We start from the raw sequence: 12,038 nt of genomic DNA, 5'->3' as shown, positions 1-12,038 counted from the left end.
CAAACTAAAATATAGTGTCCCCTGCCCAATACCCTCATTGCTCATACGCTGCTTCCTGCACGAGTTGGAAAAAAGAGTGCATCTGAAATGAATGATCATTAATTGCCCTCAAGGAGCACATATTTATGTGTGGTGTTTGTTCTTTTGGATGTGTGCGAAGAAATAGAGATCAACACAGGTAAATTAACGGCTCGGTGAAGCAATTACAGACTTAGCAATTTTTATCAAATGTGTTATGCAACCAATGGACAAGTTCTCAGGAAGCCATTATGAAAAGTTTAGGGTTCGTTTTGTAAGGCCAGTCTTCTTCTCTCAAATGTGGTACTCTACTATGAACAATTATTGTTTTGTTCAGTGAAAATGAAAATGGTCTTGCATGTTTCACTATGTAAGTTGTGAGTGCAACCCCATTCTGTGTTCCACGCACCTACAATTTTTTTTCGATATTCAACGTAAGCAAAGAAAATTGGCATAATTTAAAATGCTTCACACAGTAGATGTATTACTATGGAACTATGAAATAGACAATGAATCAGTCTTCGAATGGTAAAGTGTCACATTCATTACTACATACTGTAGGCACTGTAGTGACTATAGTTTTGTGACAACATTACTTTCATTACGTGTGACGAAATTAAAATGTTAATCAGTACCATCGATACAGTTTTTGTGTTATTTTCTCTTAAATATTTTCTTTCCCATATTTACTGTACAGTGAACTCCTGCACCTGTCTTGTACCAGAAATAAATGTTTCTTATACTAATAATCAACACACTATCTACCACGATGCGTATTGTGCCATAAGCACAATGCAGGGTAATAACAGAGTTCATTACTGAATATTAATTAGTTGCATAATACTCATTCCGCAGTAACGTACATGTTAATATCACCTGTGAACGAAGAGAGAATTAAGATCCATTATTTCTGTTAATGTGTTCCATTTGCTGTGTAAGTACTCTATCAACAGTCATTTCAAAGTTATGCAGCAGTTATCAGTTCAATTTGACTACCCTCGCTTAATGTTAAAATTCTAATTAATTATTCTTTCTCTGGTAGCCTGCTTGTATTGTTGTTTTGTAAAGTGTATTATGCAAGAGTAATTACTGAGCAGCTGCTGCATGCAGCTGGTACCACTCCAGTCTGATGCCTCACAATCAAATAAAGGTTATTCCTCATTTGGAAGGGACTAATTAACTGAAACGAGACGAAATCCTTTCATGTGGCTACAGTGAAAAATAGAATATTAATACACTATTAGTTTCCTTCATTTATCAAAAACTGGATGTATATTTTCGTTGTCAAAATTATAAGCATGCTCAAGATGGACGACAGGCAATCAAAACTAGAGGATGACAAAAGATCATTAGATGATGTTGGCAATATGGGCCTGTTTGTCGAAAACACAAATATTAACAATATAGAAGATAACCCGCTAGTATCAGAGCATACAGATTATGTAAACATAAAGCAGGAGATGACAGACTCTGAACAAGGAGATTCAGAAGAGGCAATTACGTGTCCACGATTAAAATAAAAATACCAGGTTGTGAGTCAATAGCGTCAAAAAAAAAACAATCTTTAACAACAGAAGTGACATCACTGAATAAGTCGATGGGTGAAAATATTTATAACACCAAAAAATTCATTGGATAAGTTGTTAGGTGGGAAGTTTGTTTTACTGTACAATTCTATGGGTGAAAAAGTTAGTTTATTAAACAGGTCAATGGGCGAAAGAGTCACCAAAAAGGTTAGTGTGTGAGAAAATCGATTCAGTAAATAAAAATATGGGTACGGTATTCGATGAAAGAGTGCAGAAAATTCTGGAAAGAACAGATTCTTGGGGAGAAAGTGTGGGTACATACCCACATAATAAATTAGATTCAATGAAATTAGAACAGTTAGCGAAAGAAAAGACACAGTAACTGACTAAATACAAACACAGCTAAAGGAGTGAGCACCCACATTAAAAGGTCAAATTAAGTACAAACAAACACGGAAACAAGAATACAGACACTGAAACAAGGACACAAGTATTTGAAGAGGCAGTAGTTGACAATTTAGTTAAACCTGAAGCAGTTATAAATGGGGACGTGGATGAGAGAAATAAAGCTTATTACATGTCCATCACCAAGTTGCAACTTTTAAACCACGGATGTGGAACAACTGTGCTTGGCAAGGTCTAAAATTGCTGAACGTGTTCAATGTTTAGTGATTGTGAAAGGTTAGTCACTATTTTTCCATTTGGATTGGCATGTCATAATAATTTAGGGCCGGGTTAGAAAAATTTGAGCCGAAAGGCAAAATGCACTCCATAACATTCACGAAGGTTCGTAGAAAGTTGATTGTAGAAAGCTGAATTTTAAGGAATTTCCTGAGAAATATAGAGTTAAATAGCAGAAACGAAGCTTAATAGTGATGCTACAGAAGATTGTGGTAATTTAGATGCCTTTTGAGTAAATTTAAGGGGGAATTTGGGCCGTGAAGTAAACAAAGCGAAATTTATTAGGAATTTTTTAATGCGCCACCTTATAGGCCAGATGGAGAAAAGACTATGGGAATCTACAGTAAGGAATTATGTAGGAGGGTGAAACATTTAAAACGATTCGTTAATGAGGAACATGTGTTATAAATGTTACACCATTACCATAGAATGAACAGGTTTCCCTCAGCATATAGCGAGACCTTTTGAGGAGAGTAGGAGAATTTGTGCAGAACAGAGCAAAGCTGGCAACAACGGTATTTTTCTCTGACAGGCTTTTGTACTCTTTCGTCATTATTGTATAAATCAGCCACTAACCTGTCACCGAGCGAGGTGGCGCAGTGGTTAGCACACTGGACTCGCATTCGGGAGGACGACGGTTCAATCCCGTCTCCGTCCATCCTGATTTAGGTTTTCCGTGATTTCCCTAAATCACTTCAGGCAAATGCCGGGATGGTTCCTTTGAAAGGGCACGGCCGAACTCCTTCCCCATCCTTCACTCACCCGAGCTTGCGCTCCGTCTCTAATGACCTCGTTGTCGACGGGGCGATAAACGCTAATCTCCTCCTCCTCCTCCACTAATCTGTCGTGCTGCTGGTGAGTTGTGTTCAGGTGCTTTTTTAGGACGAATAGTTCCCCTGGTTGTAGGTCATCCCTGTTACCATTTTCGTGGGAGAAATATATTTGCTAGATTTCATAAGCTTTTCGAGTATGGAGTGTGGTTTAATGTTTGTTTTTACGTGGGACAGATCATGAAAAGGTTGTTTTATCTTCATGTAATTTGTAAACTTTCATGTGGTAAAGTTGCTATTCTTGTAAATTGTCGGAAATTATGAAGATTTTTAATCTCCTATTGTTTTGGTTTCTTTTAATACTAATGTTGCTGTTCACGTTTAATGATTTTACCCGCCAATACGGCATACAACTTTGTAATACACTTCGCATGTGGCGCTGCTGTGTATTACTGGTCAGTGATTTTAAGTGTTTGGCTGTTTTTGATAATGTTTTCAAAAGGTACTAATTTTACTGTTGACTTGTACGGTTATGGTATGAATCGCTGTATTCTTGGTGGTTAGAGAACATTTTAATATATAAAAAAGGTTTCCTGTATCCTGTAGCCAAGCTTTCCTTACGACCCTTATTTGTATGCACTGGAAATGTCCATTGCACATTTTTGGCATCTTTGGAAATTTCGACTATATTATATAAATTTTGTAACGATATGTTCTGCATCTTTGGCAAGTGCTTAAAAATTTAGTATTAACTGCAATATAGATGAGGATAAATTCGGTTTTCTGGCCTTTAGGATGATTCGAAAATGGGTCTCGGCCTGAAACTAGTCATCCAATGAACAAAGCGTAAAATTTTGCTCCGGTTTTTCGTTCTGCTGATACTCATAGGCATTTGCAAAACGTCTATGGAGACCTGGCAGTGAACAAAAGCACGGTGACTCATAGAGCGAGACGTTGACATTATCACAGTAAGATCATGCAGACCCCTCCTATCTCCTGCTTGCCGGCTAACTCCACACAGCTGTGAGTCTCCCATGTGTAGACTGTCGCATTTGAGATGAACGACAGACCACAGTCAAACACATCACTGCCCAACTGACCATCTCTTTTGGTATCAATGATACACACGTCCACCATCTACATCTACATCTACATACATACTCCGCAATCCACCATACGGTGCGTGGCGGAGGGTACCTCGTACCACAACTAGCATCTTCTCTCCCAGTTCCACTACCAAACAGAACGAGGGAAAAATGACTGCCTATATGCCTCTGCACGAGCCCTAATCCCTCTTATCTTATCTTTGTGGTCTTCCCGCGAAATGTAAGTTGGCGGCAGTAAAATTGTACTGCAGTCAGCCTCAATTGCTGGTTCTCTAAATTTCCTCAGTAGCGATTCACGAAAAGAACGCCTCTTTTCCTCTAGAGACTCCCACCCGAGTTCCTGAAGCACTTCCTTAACACTCGCGTGATGATCAAACGTACCAGTAACAAATCTAGCAGCTCGCCTCTGAATTGCTTCTATGTCCTCCCTCAATGCGACCTGATAGGGATCCCAAACGCTCGAGCAGTACTCATTAATAGGTCGTATTAGTGTTTTATAAGCGGTCTCCTTTACAGATGAACCACATCTTCCCAAAATTCTACCAATGAACCGAAGACGACTATCCGCCTTCCCCACAACTGCCATTACATGCTTGTCCCACTTCATATTGCTCTGCAATGTTACGCCCAAATATTTAATCAACGTGACTGTGTCAAGCGCTACCCTACTAATGGAGTATTCAAACATTACAGGATTCTTTTTCCTATTCATCTGCATTAATTTACATTTATCTATATTTAGAGTTAGCTGCCATTCTTTGCACGAATCACAAATCCTGTCCAAGTCATCCTACATCCTTCTACAGTCACTCAACGGCGACACCTTCCCGTACATCACAGCATCATCAGCAAACAACCGCACATTTATGTAGATAGAAAACAACAGCGGACCTACCACACTTCCCTGGGGCACTCCAGATGATACCTTCACCTCCGAGGAACACTCACCATCGAGGACAACGTACTGGGTTCTATTACTTAAGAAGTCTTCGAGCCACTCACATACTTGGGAACCAATCCATATGCTCGTACCTTAGTTAGGAGTCTGCACGGGGCACCGAGTCAAACGCTTTCCGGAAGTCAAGGAATATGGCATCCGTCTAATACCCTTCATCCATGGTTCGCAAGATATCATGTGAAAAAAGGGCGAGTTGCGTTTCGCAGGAGCGATGCTTTGTAAAGCCGTGCTGATGCATGGACAGCAACTTCTCTTTCTCAAGGAAATTCATTATATTCGAACTGAGAATATGTTAGAGAATCCTGCAACAAACTGACGTTAAGGATATTGGCCTGTAATTTTAAGGATCCGTCCTTCTACTCTTCTTATATACAGGTGTCACCTGCGCTTTTGTCCAGTCGCTCGGGACTTTGCGTTGGGCAGGAGATTCGCGATAAATACAAGCTAAGTAAGGGACCAATGCAGTAGAGTACTCTCTGTAAAACCGAATTGGAATCCCATCAGGACCTGGCGATTTATTTATTTTCAACCAATTCAGCCTATCTGTCTATCACTATGTCCTCCATACTGGAATCTGTACGAGACTCAAAGGGCGGTATGTTTGTACGATCCTCCTGCGTGAAAGATTTCAGCTTTCGTTCTGCTGTCTTCCGTTGCCAGACCAGACACATCAGTGAGTGACTGGATGGAAGCCTACGACCCGCTTACCGGTCTTACGTAAGACCAGAATTTCCTTGGGTTTTCAACAAGGTCTTTTGCTAAGGTATGACGGTGTTAGTGGTTGAATGCTTCGCTCATCGCTCTTTTTACAGCAGCACGAATCTCTACTAACTGTTGCCTGTCTTCATTCTCCCGATCTTTCTTGTACCACGAGTGCAACTGTCTTTGCTTCCTGAGCAGTTGGAGAGCTAAAAAGGTGTGAGCCCGCTGTGTTCCTCGCATTCTTTGTGTTTGTCCCAACGAACGGTGCAGTCCACGGGAAACAGTACATGGACGATGGGGAGGCTATTGTGGCAGCTAGAGTGGTGCCATGTGAGCATTCAGGCCCTCCCAGTAATGTGGCTGAACGCCGTCGCATTGAACGGAGATTACGGTGGAAAAAGGATTTCTTCGCCAAAAGAGTGGGGAAAAAATATGCCGTATGGGTCTCCTGAACAAAACAAACAAGCTTTCAAAAATAAAAATTGTTGCATTACTTAGTGACGGCACCTTGTAATATGTAAATTCTGTATCGCCTACTGTCTTGGGTTCGAGGCATAGCGCCTTACATCGTGCTTATTGAGATCGTTACAGCAGTGAACAGACGTGCACTATGAATCACGTGCAGAACAGGTGGCGTCATTTGCCCGAGAGTATATAGTTTTTATGCGATCTGGTAGAGATTACTAGCTGACGGACACTGTTTGTGCGGCGATTTTATTTGCAGGTCTGTTTGTTTAATTTTCTAATTGTTTATTAATTACTACTATAATTGTGCTTACTCATGAGAGTGAATGAAGGTGTGAATGTGAAATAATGTTTTACGTAAAGCTTTTATACTGTACATTGAAGTAACTGGTCCCCTGAAGAATGTTCGAGAAAGATGTGCGTGTTAGTCATTCGTACCAGAGGAACGAGATTATGAATTTAGTAACGTAGCTTAGTTAAGAGGAAACTGATTTTATATTTCTGCGTTTTCAAAAATTATTTATGGTAATTTACTGTTCTGATTCAGCGACAAATTTTTATTGGTTCTGTATATATGCGCGGGATTGAACGGGTGTGATACTGCTTTCCAATTCATCTACATCTACATTTACATGGATACTCTGCAAATCACATTTAAGTGCCTGGCAGAGGGTTCATCGAAACACCTTCACAATTCTCTATTATTCCAATCGCGTATACCGCGCGGAAAGAATGAACACCTGTATCTTTCCGTACGAGCTCTGATTTCCCTTATTTTATCGTGGTGATCGTTCCTCCCTGTGTAGGTCGGTGTCAACAAAATATTTTCGCATTCGAAGGTAAAAGTTGGTGATTGAAATTTCGCGAGAAGATTCCGTCGCAACGAAGAACGCCTTTCTTTTAATGATGTCCAGACCAAAAAATCCTGTATCATTTCTGTGACACTCTCTCCCACATTTCGCGATAATACAAAACGTGCTGACTTTCTTTGAACTTTTTCGATATACTCCGTCAGTCCTATCTGGTACTTATCACACAACAGCAGAATTCTAAAAGAGGACTGACAAGCGTAGTGTCGGCAGTCTCCTTAGTAGATATGCTACATTTTCCAAGTGTCCTTTCAATAAAACGCAGTCTTTGGCTAGTCTTCCCCACAACATTTTCTATGTGCTCCTTCCAATTTAAGTTGTTCGTATTTATAATACATAGGTATTTGGTTGAGTTTACATCTTTTAGATCAAACTGATTTATCGTCTAACCGAAGATTATCGAGTCCCTTTTAGCACTCTTGTGGATGACCTCACACTTTTAGTTATTTAGGGTCATCTGCTACCTTTCGCACTATTCAGAGTTTTTTAAAAATCGTTTTGCCGTTTGTTTTGACCTTCTGATAACTTTATTAGTCGATAAACGACAGCTTCATCTGCAAACAACCTAAGACGGCTGCTCAGATTGTCTACCAAATCGTTTATATAGATAAGGAACAGCAAAAGGCCTAGAGCACTACCTTGGGGAACGTCAGAAATCACGTCTGTTATTCGTTGACTTCCCGGCATTAACTAGGAACTGTGACCTCTCCGACTGGAAATCATAAATCCAGTCACATAACTGAGACGATATTCCATAAGCACGCAATTTCATTACAAGCTGCTTGTGTGGTACAGTGTCGAAAGCCTACTGGAAATCCACAAATACGGAATCAGTTTGAAATCCCTTGCCAATAGCACTCTACACTTCATGCGAGTAAAGAGCTAGTTGTGTTTCACAAGATCGATGTTTTCTAAATCCATGTTGACTGTGTGTTAATAGACCGTTTTCTTCGAGGTAATTCATAATGTTCGAACACAATATATGTTCCAAACTCCTGCTGCATATCGAAGTAAACGATATGGGCCTGTAATTTAGTGGATTACTACAAAAAATGGCTCTGAATGCTATGGGACTTAACTTCTAAGGTCATCAGTCCCCTAGAACGTAGAGCTACTTAAACCTAACTAACGTAAGGACATCATACACATCCATGCCCGAGGCAGGATTCGAACCTGCGACCGTAGCAGTCGCGCGGTTCCAGACTGTAGCGCCTTTAACCGCTTGGCCACCACGGCCGGCAGTGTATTACTCCTGCTACCTTTCTTGAATATTGGTGTGACCTGTGCAACTTTCCAGTCTTTGGGTACGGATCTTTCATCGAGCGAACGGTTGTATGTGATTGTTATGTATGGAGCTAACGCATCAGCATACGCCGAAATGAACCTAATTGGTATACAATCTGGACCAGAAGACTTTCTTTTATTAAGTGATTTAAGTTGCTTCACTACTCCGAGGATATTTACTTCTACGTTGCTCATGTTGGCAGCTGTTCTCGATTGGAATTCTGTAATACTTACTTCCTCTTCTTTTGTGAAAGCATTTCGGAAGGCTGTGTTCATTAACTCTGCTTTGGCAACACTGTCTTCGATAGTATCTCCACTGCCACTGAAAGGCATTTATTGTTTCTTGCCACTAACATATTTCACATGCGACCAGAATCTCTTTGGAATTTATGCCGGGTTTCAAGACAAAGTTTCGTTGTGGAAACTGTTATAAGCATCTCGCATTGAAGTCCTTTCTAAATTTCGAGCTTCTGTAAACGATTGCCAATCTTGAGAATTTTACGTCTGCAACAGTGTTCCGACTCGTTTTGTGTACCAACGATGATCAGCTCCGTCGTTTGTTCATTTATTTGGTATAAATCTCTCATTTGCTGCCGATAATATTTCTTTGAATTCAAGGTACATCTGGTTTACACATACATTATTAATTTTGAATGACTGTAGATTGTCTCTCAGGAAGGCATCAAGTGAATTTTTATCTGCTGTTTTGAATAGGTATATTTTTCGCTTGTTTTTCGAGGATTTGGGGATTACAATATTCAATCTCGCAATCTACTTGCGATGTTTCTCTGACAATCCGAAATTAGCATATCCGCCAGGTTTTTGGAGAACTATAAACTTCCTATGTGTAGAGAGATGAGTAGAGTCTGGACTAGCATCTCACAGCCATCAGACTAATATGTGCTCTCATGAAAAATATTAATATTGACGTATTTCGGCACCAAAATGTTTGAGAACCTCCGTAAAGTGCAGAAGAGAGTTCCATTTAATGCACGGTGCAAAATTCAGAACGTTTGGTGACATTTTAAATAACTATACTCCGCGTGTCGTGTTGCTTACTCGCGAGCGTGAACATTTTGTTACGTGAGACTAATTATAGCAACATTTGAGAGAGGTATTTTAAAAGAAACACTCCGTTCGTAAACATTTGGGGAAGTATCATTAATAATTATCATAAACTGCATAAACTGGCTACAGTTATGAATGATGTGTGCGTGTGGACTTTCCAGATTTTGTACAGCTTAGATTAAAGCCTGGTACTAACTGATGTATGCAAGCTTACCCAAGCAGAGTGAAATTTTACGTACGTAAATACTTCATTTAACTATTCCTTCTACCTAAAAAAAAATTATGCGACTTATGGTTATGACGTGTAAAGTTGTTCTTTTATAGCTTTTTCTGGCTGAGAATCGCTATTCCATTACTTCAAGTAGGCTTGCGGGTGAGACGAGATTCAGCTCGAGGTAAGTGGTGCTTCGCAAAGCAACGCGCCACCGCAGGTTAGGCGCTGTGAATTGTACGTCTGTTATTAGCTTATTGTATCCGTATTGTACCAGTTGTCAATTTACATTCGTTATCGAGTTAATTGCTTCGAGGCGCTGAATTCTTCAATATAGCGACGAAACATAACTTTGTGTATAACATCCATTAACGTCACGAATCAGCTCCTCATAATTAGCCAAAATGCATCGGTAATTTTTCCACTTCTGTCATGAAAAACTTAAATTAGATGAAAATAGAAGTTGTGTGTAATTGGGGATGGGTTTTCTACAGAGAATCCGAAAATTAGCGAAACTGTTATTTGTAAACACATCAAAAAAACTTTTGCATCAACCCAGTTCCCGGAATTCCTGAAGATAGACGTTGACTGTGGATATTATATTACAGACAAATCCCTTTGACCAGAGATATCACTAAAGCCACACAAAGATGTCGACAACCGCACATGAGCAGCTCCTATTAGACGGAGGGGCAGCGACAGCAGATCAGTTCCGATCATTCCACCAGGAAGGAGGTACTCATGTTGTCTGTAGTTCAGCCATGCCTAGACGGTCAATACCGCTGTTCGATCGCGTCCGCATTGTTACTTTGTGCCAGGAATGGCTCTCAACAAGGGAAGTGTCAGGGTGTCGCGGAGTGAACCAAAACGATGTTGTTCGGATATGGAGGAGATACAGAGAAACAGGAACTGTCGATAACAAGCCTCGCTCAGGCCGCCCTAGGGCTACTACTGCAGTGGATGACCGCTACCTACGGATTATGACTTGGAGGAACACTGACAGCAACGCCGCCACGTTAAATAATGCTTTTCGTGCAACCACAGAACTTCGTATCACGACTCAAACTATGCGCAATGGGCTGCATGATGCGCAACTTCACTCCTGACGTCCATGGTGAGGTCCACCTTTGCGACCACGGCACCATGCAGCGCGGTACAGATGGGCCCAACAACATGCCGAATGGACCGCTCAGGATTGGCATCACGTTGTCTTTACTGATGATTGTCACATATGCCTTCAACCAGACAATCGTCGGAGACGTGTTTGGAGGCAATCCGGTGAGGCTGAACGCCTTAAACACAGTGTCCAAAGAGTGCAGCAAGGTGGAGATTGCTGCTCTTTTCGGGTGGTCCCTATCGCCCTTGAGGAGTGGGACAATCTGGACCAACAGTGCCTTGTGGGGCCGACGTACGTCGCTGGTGGTCATGGAAGGCGCCGTAACAGCTGTACGATACGTGAATGCCATCCTCCGACAGATAGTACGACCATATCGGCAGCATGTTGGCGAGGCATTCGTCTTCGTGGACGACAATTCGGGTCCCCATCGTGCACATATTGTGAATGACTTCCTTCAGGATAACGACATCGCTCGACTACAGTGGCCACCATGTTCTCCTGACATGAACCCTATCGAACATGCCTGTTATAGACTGGAAAGAGCTGTTTATGGACTACGTGGCCCACCAACCACTCTGAGGCATCTGCTCCCTATCGCCCTTGAGGAGTGGGACAATCTGGACCAACAGTGCCTTGATGATCTTGTGGATAGTCTGCCACGACGAATATAGGCATGTATCAGTGCAAGAGAACGTGCTACCGGGTATTAGAGGTACCGGTGTGCAATCATGACCACCGTCTCCGAAGGTCTTTCTGTGTGGTGGTACAACATGCAATGTGTGGTTTGCATGAGCAATAAAAAGGGCGGAAATGATGTTTATGTTGATATCTATTCCAGTTTTCTGTACATGTTCCGGAACTCTGGGAACTGAGGTAATACAAACTTTTTTTGGATGTGTGTGGATCATGGAAATTTTAGTGACTCACCGAGAAAGTTTTTGAGAAATCAGTTATTTGAGTAGCCATTTCAACCTGTGTCTGGACATCTGGCACCACCGATTCTGGTTTAATACCAAAAACAGTGGATCCAATCGTTCGTATTGTGGAAATTGCGAGCAGGACGGACACGTCTGTCTCTGCACCATCCAGTTCCGCCAGCTTCGTGCACAGGAAACTCGCACCTTCGTTAAACGTGTCCATGAATTTCTCCAGCTCCTGTCAGGAAGGAAAAAACCATGTTATGAGATTTTAAATTGGTATTGTTTGTTAGTAATTAATAGTTAACATCACCTTCTACTTGTCTGTAACTGTACATAATTAATT

General features: G+C 41.2%; 1 protein-coding gene across 1 annotated transcript in view; it reads right to left on the bottom strand.

Annotated features, from left to right (window-relative positions):
* The window catches only part of LOC126355647 (cytochrome P450 4V2-like), a 118,980-nt gene extending 107,246 nt beyond the window's left edge, over window positions 1-11,734 (bottom strand). Inside the window, exon 1 of the mRNA XM_050006012.1 lies at window positions 11,703-11,734. The gene's annotated coding sequence lies outside the window, so the exon portion shown is untranslated. The remainder of the gene's footprint in view (window positions 1-11,702) is intronic.
* Window positions 11,735-12,038: the final 304 nt, after the last annotated feature.

Source organism: Schistocerca gregaria, chromosome 3 (assembly GCF_023897955.1).
Source record: "Schistocerca gregaria isolate iqSchGreg1 chromosome 3, iqSchGreg1.2, whole genome shotgun sequence".
Taxonomy (NCBI): domain Eukaryota; kingdom Metazoa; phylum Arthropoda; class Insecta; order Orthoptera; family Acrididae; genus Schistocerca; species Schistocerca gregaria.
The sequence above is the reverse complement of the archived record's forward strand: the minus strand, read 5'-3'. Positions and strand labels throughout refer to the sequence as shown.